Source organism: Giraffa tippelskirchi, chromosome 9 (assembly GCF_054371585.1).
Source record: "Giraffa tippelskirchi isolate mGirTip1 chromosome 9, T2T-mGirTip1v1.2.pri, whole genome shotgun sequence".
NCBI classification, from domain to species: Eukaryota; Metazoa; Chordata; class Mammalia; order Artiodactyla; family Giraffidae; genus Giraffa; species Giraffa tippelskirchi.
The window spans coordinates 87,801,753-87,817,183 of record NC_137283.1 but is presented as its reverse complement, the minus strand read 5'-3'; the positions used below and the strand labels follow the sequence as shown (position 1 = coordinate 87,817,183).

The 15,431-nt window shown below is 43.6% G+C and overlaps 1 pseudogene; it reads right to left on the bottom strand.

Moving 5' to 3' along the window:
* Positions 1 to 364: 364 nt before the first annotated feature.
* On the bottom strand, positions 365 to 6,847 carry LOC145521889 (parafibromin-like; annotated as a pseudogene).
* Positions 6,848 to 15,431: the final 8,584 nt, after the last annotated feature.

The window sequence follows — 15,431 nt, the reverse complement described above, 5'->3', positions numbered from 1 at the left end:
ATCACAGAAACTAAGTGTGTTCATCCAAGTTCTCCACAAAGGGTTAAACTAGGTCCGGTAAAGAGAGCAATCTGTGAACTTCATCTTATTTAAGTTTTCAGTCACTTAATAAAACGTGACTCAGGACTTCCTTGTTGGTCCAGTGGTTAAGACTCCACGCTTCCCACTGCAGCAGGCGCAGGTTCGGTCCCCGGTCAGGGAACTAAGATCGCACATGCCTCACAGCATGGCCGAAAACATGCATAAATAAATAAATAAATAAAAATTAAAAGGGTAAAACAAAAGTTTGACTTTATAGCCTTTAGGTCAAGGTATGTCTATGTTTCTTAATCCCAATTTCCAAACAAAGGAGAGACCAGCCAATTCAGAATCTCAAGTGGGATGTATACTTTACCGTGAAGCTCTAAAGTTTTCTCAGAATTGCAAGAAAAGTGATTTATCCCAAGGACGTTTGGGATAGCTGAGTTCCAGTACTGCTGCATCCTATTTCTGAACATTTGGATCCAGACAAACTCCGTCATCCTTGAGACAGTTCTTACCTTTAGCAAATATATCAACTAGTGAACCATCAAGCAAAAGCCACAGCCAATCTTTGAACTGCCAGGAGGGACCCTGAACCCAAAGTGCTACAGCCTGGCCCCTCTACTCCTAAGACCTGCACTTACAGGGCTGGTTACCACTCCATGAAGAGCTCAATCATTGTCACGCCCTCTGACTGTATCCGCTCTTTCTTGCTCTGAATTACAGTTTCATTTTCTCAGTGGCAGCCTTGCTTTTGCTTTTCATCAGATGGGACAAATTCCAGATCCTGTAGAAAGTCTTTTGCATCAAGCAAGGTCTTCAGCGAGATGTAGCTGGCTGACTTAGGACGACGGGTGCGCGAGATCCTTTCTTCTGGTCCGGGGGAAGCCTGGCTTGAGCACTTGGCCTCAGAGCTGACCATGGTCAGGAGTCTGAGCCTTACGGCCAGAGGCATCCTCCTTTGTTACAGGTTTTCCACGGCCTCCTGGAGGTGGTGGTATAGAGTCAGTTTTGAAGCCTTTCTCTTCTCCTCTGACTCCTTCCTAGTTGTGTATGTTGCAGGCAGCTGGGAAATGTTACTTGGTAACACAGAATCCACAGGTGCTGTATTTGGGCCAGTTCACTCCTCAGGTACATTTCAGTTTTCTCTGGCCTTTACAGATGGAAGAATTGCAGAGAGATTCTTGGAAACGGTTGACTGTATTTCAGATTCTTCTTTCTCCCCTGGTAACAAGATCTTGAGTCACAGTTAACTTCGGCATCCCACAAACACCTCTGTTTTAGGCCAGTTGTATCATCATTTAGATCAATTTTTTCTTTTTTATAGTTTTATGTATCTATTTATTTATTTTTGACTGTGCTGCGTCTTCATTGTTGTACAGGCTTTTTCTCTAGTTTCGGCCAGGGGGCTGCTCTCTGGCTGCAGTGGGAGGACTTCTCATTGTAGCGGTTTCTCTTCTTGCAGAGCGCAGGCTCTGGGCTCTGGGCTTCAGTAGTTGCGGTGTGTGGGCTCAGCAGTTGAGGCTCCCGGGCTCTAGAGTACAGGCTCAATAGCTGTGGCCCACAGGCTTAGTGTTTCTGAAGCATGTGGGATCTTCTCAGACCAGGGATTGAACCCATGTCTCCCGCATTGGTAGGCAGATTCTTTACCACTGAGCCACCAGGAAAGCCCCTAGATCAGTCTTGACTGGAGATCATTTCTTAGCCTTAATTTTGACTTTGCAGTAATATTTTCCACAGGCTTCAGTTCAGTTTAGTCGCTCAGTCGTGTCTGACTCTTTGCGACCCCATGAATTGCAGCACGCCAGGCCTCTCTGTCCATCACCAACTCCCGGAGTCTACCCAAACCCATGTCCATCAAGTCGGTGATGCCATCCAACCATCTCATCCTCTGTCGTCCCCTTCTCCTCCCACCCTCAATCCTACCCAGCATTAGGGTCTTTTCCAATGAGTCAAATCTTCGCATGAGGTGCCCAAAGTATTGGAGTTTCAGCTTCAACATCAGACCTTCCAATGAACACCCAGGGTTGATCTCTTTTAGGATGGATTGATTGGATCTCCTTGCAGTCCAAGGGACTCTCAAGAGTCTTCTCCAACACCACAGTTCAAAAGCATCAATTCTTCGGTGCTCAACTTTCTCCACCGTCCAACTCTCACATCCATACATGACCACTGGAAAAACCATAGCCTTGACTAGATGGACTTTCGTTGGCAAAGTAATGTCTCTGCTTTTGAATATGCTATCTAGGTTGGCCAAAACCTTCCTTCCAAGGAGTAAGCGTCTTTTAATTTCATGGCTGAAATCACCATCAGCAGTGATTTTGGAGCCCAAAAAAATAAAGTCTGACACTGTTTCCATTGTTTCCCCATCTATTTCCCATGAAGTGATGGGACCAGATGCCATGATCTTAGTTTTCTGAACGTTGAGCTTTAAGCCAACTTTTTCACTCTCCTCTTTCACTTTCATCAAGAGGCTCTTTAGTTCTTCTTCACTTTCTGCCATAAGGGTGGTGTCATCCGTGTATCTGAGGTTATTGATATTTCTCCCGGCAATCTTGATTCCAGCTTGTGCTTCTTCCAGCCCAGTGTTTCTCATGATGTACTCTGCATATAATTTAAATAAGCAGGGTGACAATATACAGCCTTGATGTACTCCTTTTCCTATTTGGAACCAGTCTGTTGTTCCATGTCCAGTTCTAACTGTTGCTTCCTGACCTGCATACAGGTTTCTCAAGAGACAGGTCAGATGGTCTGGTATTCCCATCTCTTTCAGAATTTTCCACAGTTTATTGTGATCCACACAGTCAAAGGCTTTGGCATAGTCAAGAAAGCAGAAATAGATGTTTTTCTGGAACTCTCTTGCTTTTTCTATGATCCAGCGGATGTTGGCAATTTGATCTCTGGTTCCTCTGCCTTTTCTAAAACCAGCTTGAACATCTGGAAGTTCACGGCTTAGCTTTGGACAAAAACCTAACTTGTTCTGTTTGTACAGTTTATACACTGGACCCATCTCATGTACCCGTTTTTTTTTAAGGGTAAGAAAAATGATTGCTTGGATTACAATGTTTTTAAATTGAAGTATGGTTGATTTACAAATATTGTGTTAGTTTCGAGTGTACAGTAAAGTGATTCAGTTAAATATATATAACGGAATATATATATGCTTTTTCAGATTCTTTTCCCTTATAGGTTATTACAAGATATTGAGTAGAGCTCCTTGTGCTATACAGTAGGTCCTTGATGGTTATGTTTTATATACAGTTGTGTGTATCTGTTAATCCCAAACTCCCAATTCGTCCCTTCCCCCTCCCGTTCCCCTTTGGTAACCATAAGCTTGTTTTCTATGTCTGTGGGTTTCTGTTTTGTTAATAAGTTCATTTGTACCTTTTTTTTAAGATTCCACATGTAAGTGATATCACATGATATTTGTCTTTCTCTGTCTGACTTGCTTCACCTAGTATGGTAATCTCTAGGCCCACCCATGTTGCTGCCAATGGCATGATCTCGTTCTTTTTTTCTGTGGGTATATCTCTATGAAGGCTACACACTCTTCATCTTCAATTCATAGCTCCTTTGCTTCTGCTGAAACCTTATTTGCTACTCAAGTAACTTGAGCAGATCTCCAGAGACTTATTTCTAGGGGGCACTTCTGTCTACACTCACCGATGTTTCACCATGGATATCCAAGCTCATCTTTCCAATCGGATTTTCAAACCAGTGTTTTCACTGCTTTTCGATCTAAGCAGTGTTTTCGGAGGCTGCAGTAGGACATGAACAGCAAGATGAGGGAAGTGCACACTGCTAAGTAGAAATCAGATAGAATCCAGTGTGTGGGATTCTCTGGGTTGGTTTCCTTTCCAGTCCCCCAAACCACATAGTTGGTCTCGGCATTCTTGGGCTGCTAGAAGGCCTGCCAGTCACCTTGTCTGCCTTCAGTGCCCGCCCCCGGGGGGTTCTACTATTGCAGGAGGCTGAGCACATGAGTATCCCCCAGTCACCGGCCCTTCAACGAAGCAGCAGTACTAACAGTTGTCCGCGCCTATGACAGCAGCCAGGGCTCCCAACACCCCACACTGTGAGATAGTCTTACTGGGCCTTTTCCCTCTTGATGTCTTTTGTACAGGAGCAGTGTCCAAAGTGCCTATCTGCCATCATAATCACCTTTATTAAGAGGGCTTCTCCGAAGATTTCACACTTCGTCAGTCTACCACTGGCCTCTGGATTACCTGCTCACATTCACCCAAACCTGCTTCTCTCACAGTCTTTCCCATCTTAATAAAGACAGTTAGCCCTCTAAACTTGGAGTTTGCCTCTGTGGACGTAACCAGCCACAGATTGAAAGTATTCAGAAAAAAAAATTCCAGAAAGTTCCAAAAAGCAAACCTTGAATTTGTCACACTCTGGTAACTATTTGCATAGCATTTACATTATATTAGGTATTTCAAGTAACCTAGAGATGTTTTAAAGTATACAGAAGGATGTGTGTAGCTTATATGCAAATAGTATGCTGTTTTACATGAGGAATTCGAGCATCCTTGGATTTTGGTATTCACAGGGTGGGGGGAAGGGTGCTGGAACTGATCTCCCCACATGAGAATAACTGTGGTCCTGCTCAGGTGATGAGGCTCTTTACCAGAGTTATCCTTCATTTTTCTCTCTCTTCCCATCCTGTATCCAACCCAGCCAGAAATCCTTTCTGGTCCAAACCAGTCAACTCTGGGGAGGATTTCTGTAATCTTATGTGGTTTTCCCATTTCTATTTCTAGTGTCCCTCCCAGACTCAACACACACATAGTTTAGTGTATGTGTTAAACTATACCCAGAGGATCCTTTTAAAAAGCAATGCGGATTCTGATACTCTTTTGTGACAACACTCTAAATGCACTGACCAATCCAAAGTCCTCCCTGGGGTCTCCATGCCCCACGTGATTGTTCCCCTGGGTGTCTCTCTGACACAATTCACACACTCAACCCCTTGCTCACTCTATTTGACACACTTACTGGTCCTTGCACATCCCCTGCCTGCATCTGCTCTTGTACAAGCCTGCCCCGGATCCCTTTGCACCTGCTCTTCCCACTGCCTGGAGCTTCTGCCTCTAGACAGCCCAAGGCTGGCCCCTCAATTCACTCCCTTCTCTCCTATAGAGAGCTCTACCTGGAATGTCACTCCCATCACCTCATCCTTCTTTGTCTTTATCATAGCATTTATGGTGATCCAGTATCATATTATGTATTTTTATTCATTTATTTATTGCATCTGCCTAATAAACTAGGACCCGTGAGAGCAGGAGCTCAGTTTTGTTGTCTGCAGGATCATCACACTGAGACAATGCTTGGCATCTAATATGTGCTTCATACGTATTTGTTGAAGAAATGATTAGATGGGAAACTGTCTTTATTTCTCTGTTTTGTTTTACCTAAGGACAATTCTGCCAAAGGTAAGGATAATGCAGTGCACAAATAACGTGGAGGTCCATGATCAGAAATTGACTGTGATTTGAACTCAAGTCCTGTTGCGGCCCTTTGTGGCTCCCTGTAGACGGCTGTAAAAACATTTTATGATAGTCTGCCAAGTGAAACTTTAAACTCTAGATTCTTTCCCTCTAGAGTCTCTGGGTAACAATCCCAGGCCTGATCATGCACAGGGTGTGCAGGAGGTGATTTACTGGAATGGCATATATGCCAACCTGGGGCTGGTACAGTGATGTCAATGTCGTATTTGCTAAATTATATTGCTAATGAGGACTTTCCGGGGAGTCTCAATGACAGACTCCTCATTTACTTCCAGAGCTGCAAACTCAACTCCAACAGCCCCTGAAACAAGCTTGGCAACATAAAGGCATAAATCCCTCTTCCACTGAGCAAAGAAATTATGTCATGACGCATGTTTACCCCGTGTAATAGCAAATGAAGGTGAACATTTATTATTTACTTACCTGGGTCCTTTCAGTTTTTTAAATCGTTCTAGTTGGACTATAAAGCTTTATCAACTGTCTTACACTGACCTACATAGCAGAGTGGAGGAATTTTTTAGTGGCAGTTAGAAAGCTTAGATTTGTTTCCAGCGATGTGTAAACTTGTGGAAGCAGCTTGTCTCCCTTCTGTCCCTTTTTATAATGGAGGATAATATCGTTGAAAACTTCCCCAAATCCCATTTTCAGTAAATAACAAGTCTCATCGGCTTTCCCTTCTATAGCAAAAGAAACAGACAACTCAAAATATAAATAGAAAATATATTTATGGAATAAGATTTGACTGTGTACAAATGTACAAATGCATGTGTAAAGAGTGTGTGTCTCTCAAATTCTGTTTGTCAGTATTTGTAAGTTTCCTGCATTTCTTCATACATCTAGCACATAAATATTTATTGAGCATCTATTGTGTTCCACTTGCTTTGCTAAATAGAGCCAGGGCTAGGCCATGCAGAGGACAGGTAAGGATGTACACATGTATTGCTTTTATAAATTAAGTTACAAGACAAAAATTTGCTTGAGTTTGATAAAAGTTTGAGGGGAGAATAGAAGAAGGGGTTATCAATATTACAAGAAAAGTCTTATAAACCAACAACTGTAACAAATTGGATGACTATTGCAGAATCAGATGGCAGAAGTTCAGAAAATATTTTCAGCTTTTGAAGCTGGTCTCTGATACTCCTCTTAATAGCATTTATTTCATATCTGTGGTTTGTTTTGTACATCTCTTCCTGAGGTTCTGGGGACTTAATGACCTCCCCTTTGCCAGAGCTTCCAGTACCCAGAGCAGGGCCTTGCAGCTCAGGAATGATGGGGTCAAAGGTCCCGTGCCTTCTGGAGGAACTGCTTACCATGCTTGTTTGGAAAGCAATTTGCAAGTATGCATTCTCCATCTCACATGACATTTGTGGAAAAATTTACTTCAGGCTTGGCCTTAAAAAAATGGAAAAGAATTTGAAAAAGAACAGACACGTGTATCTGAACATGTATCTGAAAAGACACCAAATCACTTTGCTGTACATGTGAAACAAACACATTGTTAATCAACTATGTGTGTGTGTGTGTGTGTGTGTTAGTTGCTCAGTCATGTCTGACTCTTTGTGACCCCATGAACTGTAGCCCGCCAGGCTCCTCTGTCCATGGAATTCTCCAGGCAAGAATACTGGAGTGGGTTGCCATTCCCTTCTCCAGGGGATCTTCCCAACCTAGGGATCGAACCCAGGCCACTTACGTTGGAGGCAGGTTCTTTACCATCTTAGCCACATAATCAACTATACTCCAATATAAAATTTAAAAAATAATGAAAACAAACATATTGATCAAGAACCTCCAATTCCCCTTTCTGTACCTTTCTCCTTCTTAAAGATGACCTCCTAAGCTTCCTGGAGCTTCATATGCTTTGTCCACAGGCAAATCTGTTTCTAGGAGATGATTTTGCTAGAGTCAGTCACACCAAAGTTCAAATGTCTGATGTGACTTTCTCCTTTTCCATAGGCATTTATGCTAACAAGACTCATCACTTTAGTCAAGTAGAATCATGTCTGAACTTCTTCCTTAACCACCTGTTAATCGGAGATTTAGAGTGACTTTCAGCTCTGATGTTCTGTGGTTCTAAACATATGTCAACACGTAGGGGGCAGGCAGGAGGGAACATTGTAGGTAAAATTCTTTGTGGAAGACCTATTCTCAACTTGGGTGATTTTCCTTACAAGTATTTCCTTAAAGCAGACTTCCCAGGGGGCGCTAGTGGTAAAGAACCCTCCTACCAATGCAGGAGACCTAAGAGAGGTGGGTGCCATCCCTGGGTTGGGAAGATCCCCTGGAGAAGGAAATGGCAACCCACTCCAGTATTCTTGCCTGGAGAGAGGACAGTCCATAGGGTCGCAAAGAGTCAGACACAACTAAATCGACTTAGCCTGCATGCATCCTTACAAGTAACAAAACACTTAACCACATTTTAACCAGTAAAGTCACTTAATTACTCATGTAACAGGAAGTCTAGGGGTGGGAATTTCAAGAGTGTGTCAGCAGTTCAGTACAGTTGGTCTATTGTATCAGTCTCTCTGATGGGCTTGTCTTCCCATCGTGGTTCCCAAAGGTACCACATGGTTCCAGGCATCATATCCTCACAAAAGTGTTCAAAGAAGGAAGTGGAGTGGAGGGCAAAGGAGTGGACTCATGGGCCCTTCCCCTTCTGTCTGGGAGGAAACTCTCTCGGTCCCCAGCAGATCCCCTGGAATCACACTGGCCAAGACTGGGTCATTCTGCCACATCTAGCGGCAAAGAACTGATAGAGATCAATCCTCAATTATGGGCTTCCCAGGTGGCGCTAGTGGTAAAGAACAAGCCTGCCAATGCAGGAGACATAAGAGACTGGGGTTCCATCCCTGGGTCAGGAAGATCCCCTGGAGGGAGGGCTTGGCCACCCACTCCAGTATTTATTTTTGCCGGGAGAATCCCATGGACAGAGGAGCCTGACGGGCTACATTCCATGGAGTCACAAAGAGTCAGACAAAACTGAAGCAAATTAGCATGCATGCACACCAATCCTGAGTTATATTCTAGGGTTAGGCATACTGGGAACTGATCAAAACAGAGATTTTGCTACCAAGGAAGCAAGGGAAATTGCTGCTGGAAGGCAGTCCAGCTGGAGGGTGTCCACTACAATCTTGCAACCACATCATCAAGGAGCTATTCTGAGTAGGTATATGGCCAGGCTGGAAAATAGGTGAGTCAGACACCTGGACTCTTTCTAATCCCCTCCATTCCTTTCTTGCAAATGTTCAGGTTAAGAGGGGAGGAGGCTGTGACAGAGAACAGATTTCTGTTGTTGTTCAGTCAGTTGTGTCTGACTCTTTGTGACCCCACGAACTGCAGCACTCCAGGCTTCCCTGCCCTTCACTATCTCCTGGAGTTTGCTCAAACTCATGTTCACTGAGTTGATGATGCCATCCAACCATCTCATCCTCTGTCACTCCTTCTCCTCCTGCCCTCAATCTTCCTCGGCATCATGGTCTTTTCCAGTGAGTCAGTTCTTCACATCAGGTGGCCAAAGTATTGCAGCTTCAGCTTCAGCATCAGTCCTTCCAATGAATATTCAGGGTTTATTTCCATTGGGATTGACTGGTTTGGCTTCCTTGCTGTCCAAAGGACTCTCAAGAGTCTTCTCCAGCAGCACAGTTTGAAAGCATCAAATGCTTTAAATTAAAAGAGAAACGAGATGTTGCAGCACTGTGCCCAACTTGCACGTATAAGAGCTTGCCTGTTCTTATATTTTCTCATATTTTTAATTCTTTAACTTGAATTTATTCTGCTAAACATTGTCTTTAATCAAATCTGCAAACTTGCTAGAAAAAACAATAGAGCTTTTTTTTTTTTTTTTTTGGTGGAGCTACCCTCTCTCACTGAAATGGTCCAAACATGATTATTTTCAGTTTTATTCTCAAAATCTCCACTTACCAAAGGCTAGCATGCTAAGAAAACAGATGGTTTGATCTAAAGCTTCTTTTGTTGGAGGCAGGCTAATGTTTTAAACATCATGCCAAGATCTGATTTGAAATTTTAAAATTGTTGTTTTCCCAGATTAAGCTTGGGACACTATCAAAATTCTTAGACAGTCTTCATGAGGGGAAAGCAAAATTTGTGCATGAGGGCCAATTTAAGAAAAATAAGAATGTTTAAAAAACACATATTTCCCAATCAAAATGAAAATAGTTTTATTGATCCCCATGGAGAAAAGTCTCTTTGTTAGGACATATGGTGCCTATTGCATTCAATAGAATAATATCAGTTTACAAGTTCTCCCTTTTTTATGAAACAGTTTAAGAAAATATTTTTATCATTTGCAGTTGTGATTTCCCTTCTTTTTTAGCTGCTAAAATACTGATATATTAGCATCACCATAAAGAAGCATACTTAGATTCATTTTTCTAATCTTTCATCTTTTATAATTGGATAGAGTTTGAGTTCATGAAATTTGCTTATACACATCATTTTGTGTTATCTTTTAATTAACCTGCCAAAAATATTTTTTCCCATTTACAGATAAGAAAACTGAGATTCAAAAATATAAATAATTTTCCTAAGGTCACAGAATGTTAGTGATGGAGTTAAGGCTAAAATGAGATTGTCACACCCATTGCAACTCTTACTAGCGCCTATCCTATGTCAAGCCCCATTTGACACTGGAAATAAGAGAACAGTAGTAATCCGATCTACCATTTACTGAGCACTGGATGCCAGACACTGTCCTAAATATTTACATGCATTGCTTCATTTAATCCTCACAAAAACTCTATGAAGTAGGAATTCTTGAATTTCCCACTTTGCAGATGAGGAAACTGAGGTCTAGAGTCTGGGATAAGGTCATATTGCTAGAAATGGGGGCTTGTTGGCCCCTGATCATGTAACAAACACAGACCTGTCTGTGCATAGGTTAGAGGAGCTGGTCACAGGTCGGGGCTGGAGCCATGACTGGCTGCCGTGATATACGGCTGCTCTCTGCGCCAGCGCTGTATTTTTTTCCTGACTCTCGAGTTGCCATGGTGCAAACCCCACTCAAAGAAGCTGACACAAAAAGGATGTCTCTGACTCATGGACTCCAAGTGAGGCTGAACAGCCAGACCCGCCTCCACAAGAAGGAGAAGGATGCCGCTGGCCTCAGGTGCCGTTGGAACCAGGAACTTCAGTGCTCATGGAGTGTTTGTCATCTCTTGCCTTTGTTTCATTGTGCATTGGCTCCATTCTTTTTTTGCTACCAATGGTTTTTTTCAAATGTTAGGAATCCTAGTCACCAATAGTTCACAAAACTCTTTGTTTGACTTTTGCCAACAGAGAAAGTCTGACTCTCTTGGGTCTAGTTGGAAAAAAATTCCACTGAAGACCTCTGATTGGCCTGGCTTATATAAGAACCCACCCCTGGACCGATCAAATGTAGCTGAGGAGACACATCACCTAAGAACATGTAAGAACTGACTGTTATTCAGTTGCTCAGTTGTGTCTGATTCTTTGCAACCACATGGACTGTAGCACGCCAGGCTTCTCTGTCCTTCACTATCTCCCAGAGTTTGTGCAAACTCATGTCCTTTGAGTCGATGATACCATCCAACCATCTCATCTTCTGTTGCCCTCTTCTCCTCCTGCCCTCAACCTCTCCCAGTATCAGGGTCTTTTCCAATGGGCCGGCTCTTTGAATTAGGTGGCCAAAGTATTGGAGCTTCAGCATCAATCCTTCCAATGAATATTCAGCGTTGTGCAGTTTGTGCATTTCACAAAGTACCTGCCTGAAGGATGTGTGGGATTGAAATCAAGCCAATTCTCTGCTCACCAAGCCACACGGCCTGGAGCAGAGATCTTCCCAGAGGCAGGGTTGCCCTCTATTTCTCTCAGACACTGGGACTTACCAAGCTGGGCACCCATTGGGTTAAGTCTTTTTTTTTTTTAATTGAGCTATAATTGACATATATCATTATATTAGTTTCAGGTGTAAATTTAAGGATGCAATACTTAAATATCTTGTGAAATGAGCACCACAATAAGTCTAGTTAATATCTGCCATAGCTATAAATTTTTTTTTCTTGTGATGAGAACTTTTAAGATCTACTCTCTTAGCAACTTTCAAATATGTGCCGTATCAACTATAGTCACCATACTGTACATTATATCCCCTGGATTAACTTACTTTACAACGGGAAGTTTGTACCTTAAAACCCCTTCACCCATTTCAATCTCCCCCGTACCCCCCACCTCAGTAACCATCAATTTGTTCTCTATGAATGAGTCCTTCTGCCTTTTTGTCACACAAAGGTATTGATTAGGTTTGTGGCTGCCCTTTGTAAAATATGACCGCTTCCAAGGAAATACCGTATTTGTAGATGGAGGAAGAAAAGGCAAGTATCAATTTCAGGACACAGGAGATACTCAACAGAACAATGAGTGGAAAACTATTTCTACTTCATGTAAATAAAAAAAAAAAAACAATTCTACAATTAAGTCATGAAAAAAGATGATAAATAGAGTCTATGATGTAAGCAAAACCCAACTGCCCCTTCAAGGCCTAACAGATCTTGGGGAGTGTCTTGTTACTTTCCTAGGCAAATACATGTCCCCTCTTTGAGAATTCAGAACCTCTCTTGCTGTGGATTTCAATTAAACAATTTCATGGTTTTTATATGAAAAGACAGTCCGACATTTCATAACGATGTCTGTTAATCTGATGGTCTCTGCTAGCAAAGTGCTACAGAAAGCAGCTCTGGTTACATTAAAATGATATTTTTAACACCAGGTTTGTGAAGCTGCAAAAGCTTTATTTTCAATTTTTTCTTACTTTTTAAACAAACTTTAGTGATTTCTCATGGATCACAGCAAGGTTTTCTCTGGAATACACTCATCCCACCTCTACCCAGCAGTTCCAGCCAGTTCTCCAAAGCCTTGGTTCTCATGCAGGTAGTACAACTGCACGTGTGTCTAACGATGGACGGAGCGGGCTGCCCTGGGGGCATGACCAGACTGCCTGATTCAGGGCAGGTCAGTCCCCAGACCACAAGGCCAAGGGCTCTGTGGACTTATTCTGGGATAACTAGTTCCCAACCTATTAGTAATCTTCTTCCCAGAGACAGTCTCAGGAGGGTGAGCTTCACCATCATCGTCAGGCAGAGGGCAGCAGAGGAAGAATCTGATATTTCAAGAAGATGAGCAGTTTCCTCAGCTGCAGTGTCTCCCCGGCTTAAGCAGATTCTGAATTTTAGACTCTCCATGTCCACTTCCATTTTCCTTGGCCCCTTTCTGTTCCTTGTTCTTCCTCCAGTTACCCATCTTGGAGAGTCCAGACTCAGGCACCTTTGAGTGACCATCCCCCCAACCCCACCATGTGAACGAGTTCCATTCTGAGCGCAAGTCTGTTAAACCCAGTTTGTCCATAAGTCCAACAAAGTTACCCTAGGAACCCAACTGACACAATCACAGTATATACAAATATACACATTATATACACAATACACATGATATACACACTATAGTACTGTGCCATAATAGATTTATAATACTTTTCACGCAATACATAAAAAACAAAAGTAAAGAGAACATCTTTAATCTTATAGTACAGTACCTTGAAAAGTACAGTAGTACAGTGCAACAGCTGGCACACAGGGGCTGGCATCCAGGGAACAGGCAAGAAGAGCTACGGACTAGAGGAGGAAGGGGAGGTGGGAGATGGGAGAGCTGAAGGATCGTCAGCAACAGGAGTTGGAGGGCAAGCTGCAATCTCACTCATGACTAACATTGATGGCACGGGTTCTGGTTTCTTACTAGAACCAGATGCACATTCGCATCTTTGAAAGTCAGCAACTTAAAGGTTCATGTGTAGGAGACTTAACTGTGCCCACATCATCCTGCACTTCTCTTCTGCCTCCTCTCACCTACAGGTCTTTCTTGGTTCAATTAAGTAGTCAGAACCCAGAGAAATGAACAACTGTGGAGCATCAGAAGAGGAGGAGAAAGTTGTATCGAAGCCACCTCGGGGGAAGATGGGCAATACTCACTGTCATGAATCTCCTTCTTGCCTTCATTTCTCTTATGTCTCTATTTGCTTCTCAAGCTTCATTCATCCTCTCTTCTCTGCTTATTCCATCATCTCTCTTCCTTCGCCTTCCTACCACCAGACCGTCATTACAGAGTTATTTTGTCAGGAAAGCTAACTGCCTGCTCAGTACATTTCAAATTTGATTATCATTTTCCTAATTAAAACCATATATCCTTCATCCAAAGACTCAAGAGATTTCCTTTGGAATATGGGGTTGGGGTCCGTGGCCACCATCATTCTGCTGCCTTTGCCCATGTGTGGCATCACTTTGGACCAGCAGAAGTCACATCCACCACTGCTGTGGGTGGGGGTGGGGGAAGGTTTAAGGGCCTGAAAAGAGAACAGCTTTAAGCAGAGGCCACACAAGGCACATACCTGCATTAAACATGTAGATAAACAAGAAATAAATGTTCCCTCTTTTATGCCATGGAGGTTCTTGGGCTGCTTGTTACTGCAGCTAATGTTGCAGCCTAGCTGTTACAGAACAGGACTTGATGACAACAATGCAGACAGAAGGACATGTTTCCTACTGAGTAACCCTCATGGAAAATTTCTGTCTGCAGCATGAAATTGCAGCTTGTGACTCACTGAGATCAAGAAGGCAGGCCAGCGACAGAGGCTACTTCTGGTGCTAAGTGTCTTAGTTTTACTCATGTGTGTTGGTCGCTCAGTCGTGTCCAACTCTTTGTGATTCCATGGACTGCAGCCTGGAAGGCTCCTTCCTCTGTCCACGGAATTCTCCAGCAAGAATATTGGAATGGGTAGCCATTCCCTTTTCCAGGGGATCCTCCAGAGCCAGGGATCGAACCTGGGTCTCCTGCATTGCAGGCAGATTCTTTACCCTCTGAACCATCAGAGAAGCCCTACCCTCATCCCAATATACGAAAAGCTCCAGGAGTATTCCTGCCTTAGACCCTTATCCCCAGAGAGAAGGAAAACTTTCTCTCCTAAGTGGCTTACAAAATTCTTATTTCTTATCCCAGGCCTGACTATTTCCCAAGATGACTGATTCCAGCAGCTGGTTCTCCTTTTGAGGAAACTCCATCCTCACCTTCATATACTGTGATCTGATCTGTGACTCCAACAAGACCATCAAACAAGTGTACTGGAAAGAAGAAATTAGGCTCTGCTGTGGTCAGAAACAACCCAAGACTTCAGAAGGATGGCTCAGGGTTCTGAAGAGGTCTTTTGTGTTCACTGCATACTGGTATCAGGAAAATTTTTTTTGGTTTTTTTTTTCGGTCTCTTGTACTTTGGTGTATTATTATTTCCAAATCTGGCTTATACACAGGATAACCAGGGCACTGCTAAGAAAAAAAAAGGAGCTAAAACAGCCTGGCTGATGTGGCCAGTGGGACCAGCCCCCACGGCTTTGCCCTGGGAGGGAGTCTCAGGGCTGGGGGCCTCTGGGCACTGCCTGGTTTGTGCACCTGTGGCCCTCCAGCCACCAGCCTGCCGGGAGCAGGGCGGCAGTGCAGCCCCGTCCCCTCCCCGCCCCATTCAGCTGGGGTTGCAGCCGACCTGGTAGGGCGGTGACAGAGCTGATGGTCCTGTCCCCAGAGATCTGGTTGTTGCAGGTGGACACCAGTCCCCCGTATGTCTTCAGTGAGTGTCAGTCCCAGAGGCCCCAGTCTTGGCCGCCCTGTTCAAAGGAGCTGCTCTGTGCTGGAGGCTGAGATGTCCAGGAGCAGCCAGGAGACAGAGGGTTTCAGCTCATCCTGGTCTAGGCAGAGCGCCCACATGTACGACATTAGCAGTACCTTGTCCAGGTTGCTCTCAACCACCTCCCGTTTGGGGTTCTTGATCACCATCACCAACTGGGCCTGGAAGGTGGTGATTAGCACAGGCCTCTGCATCCA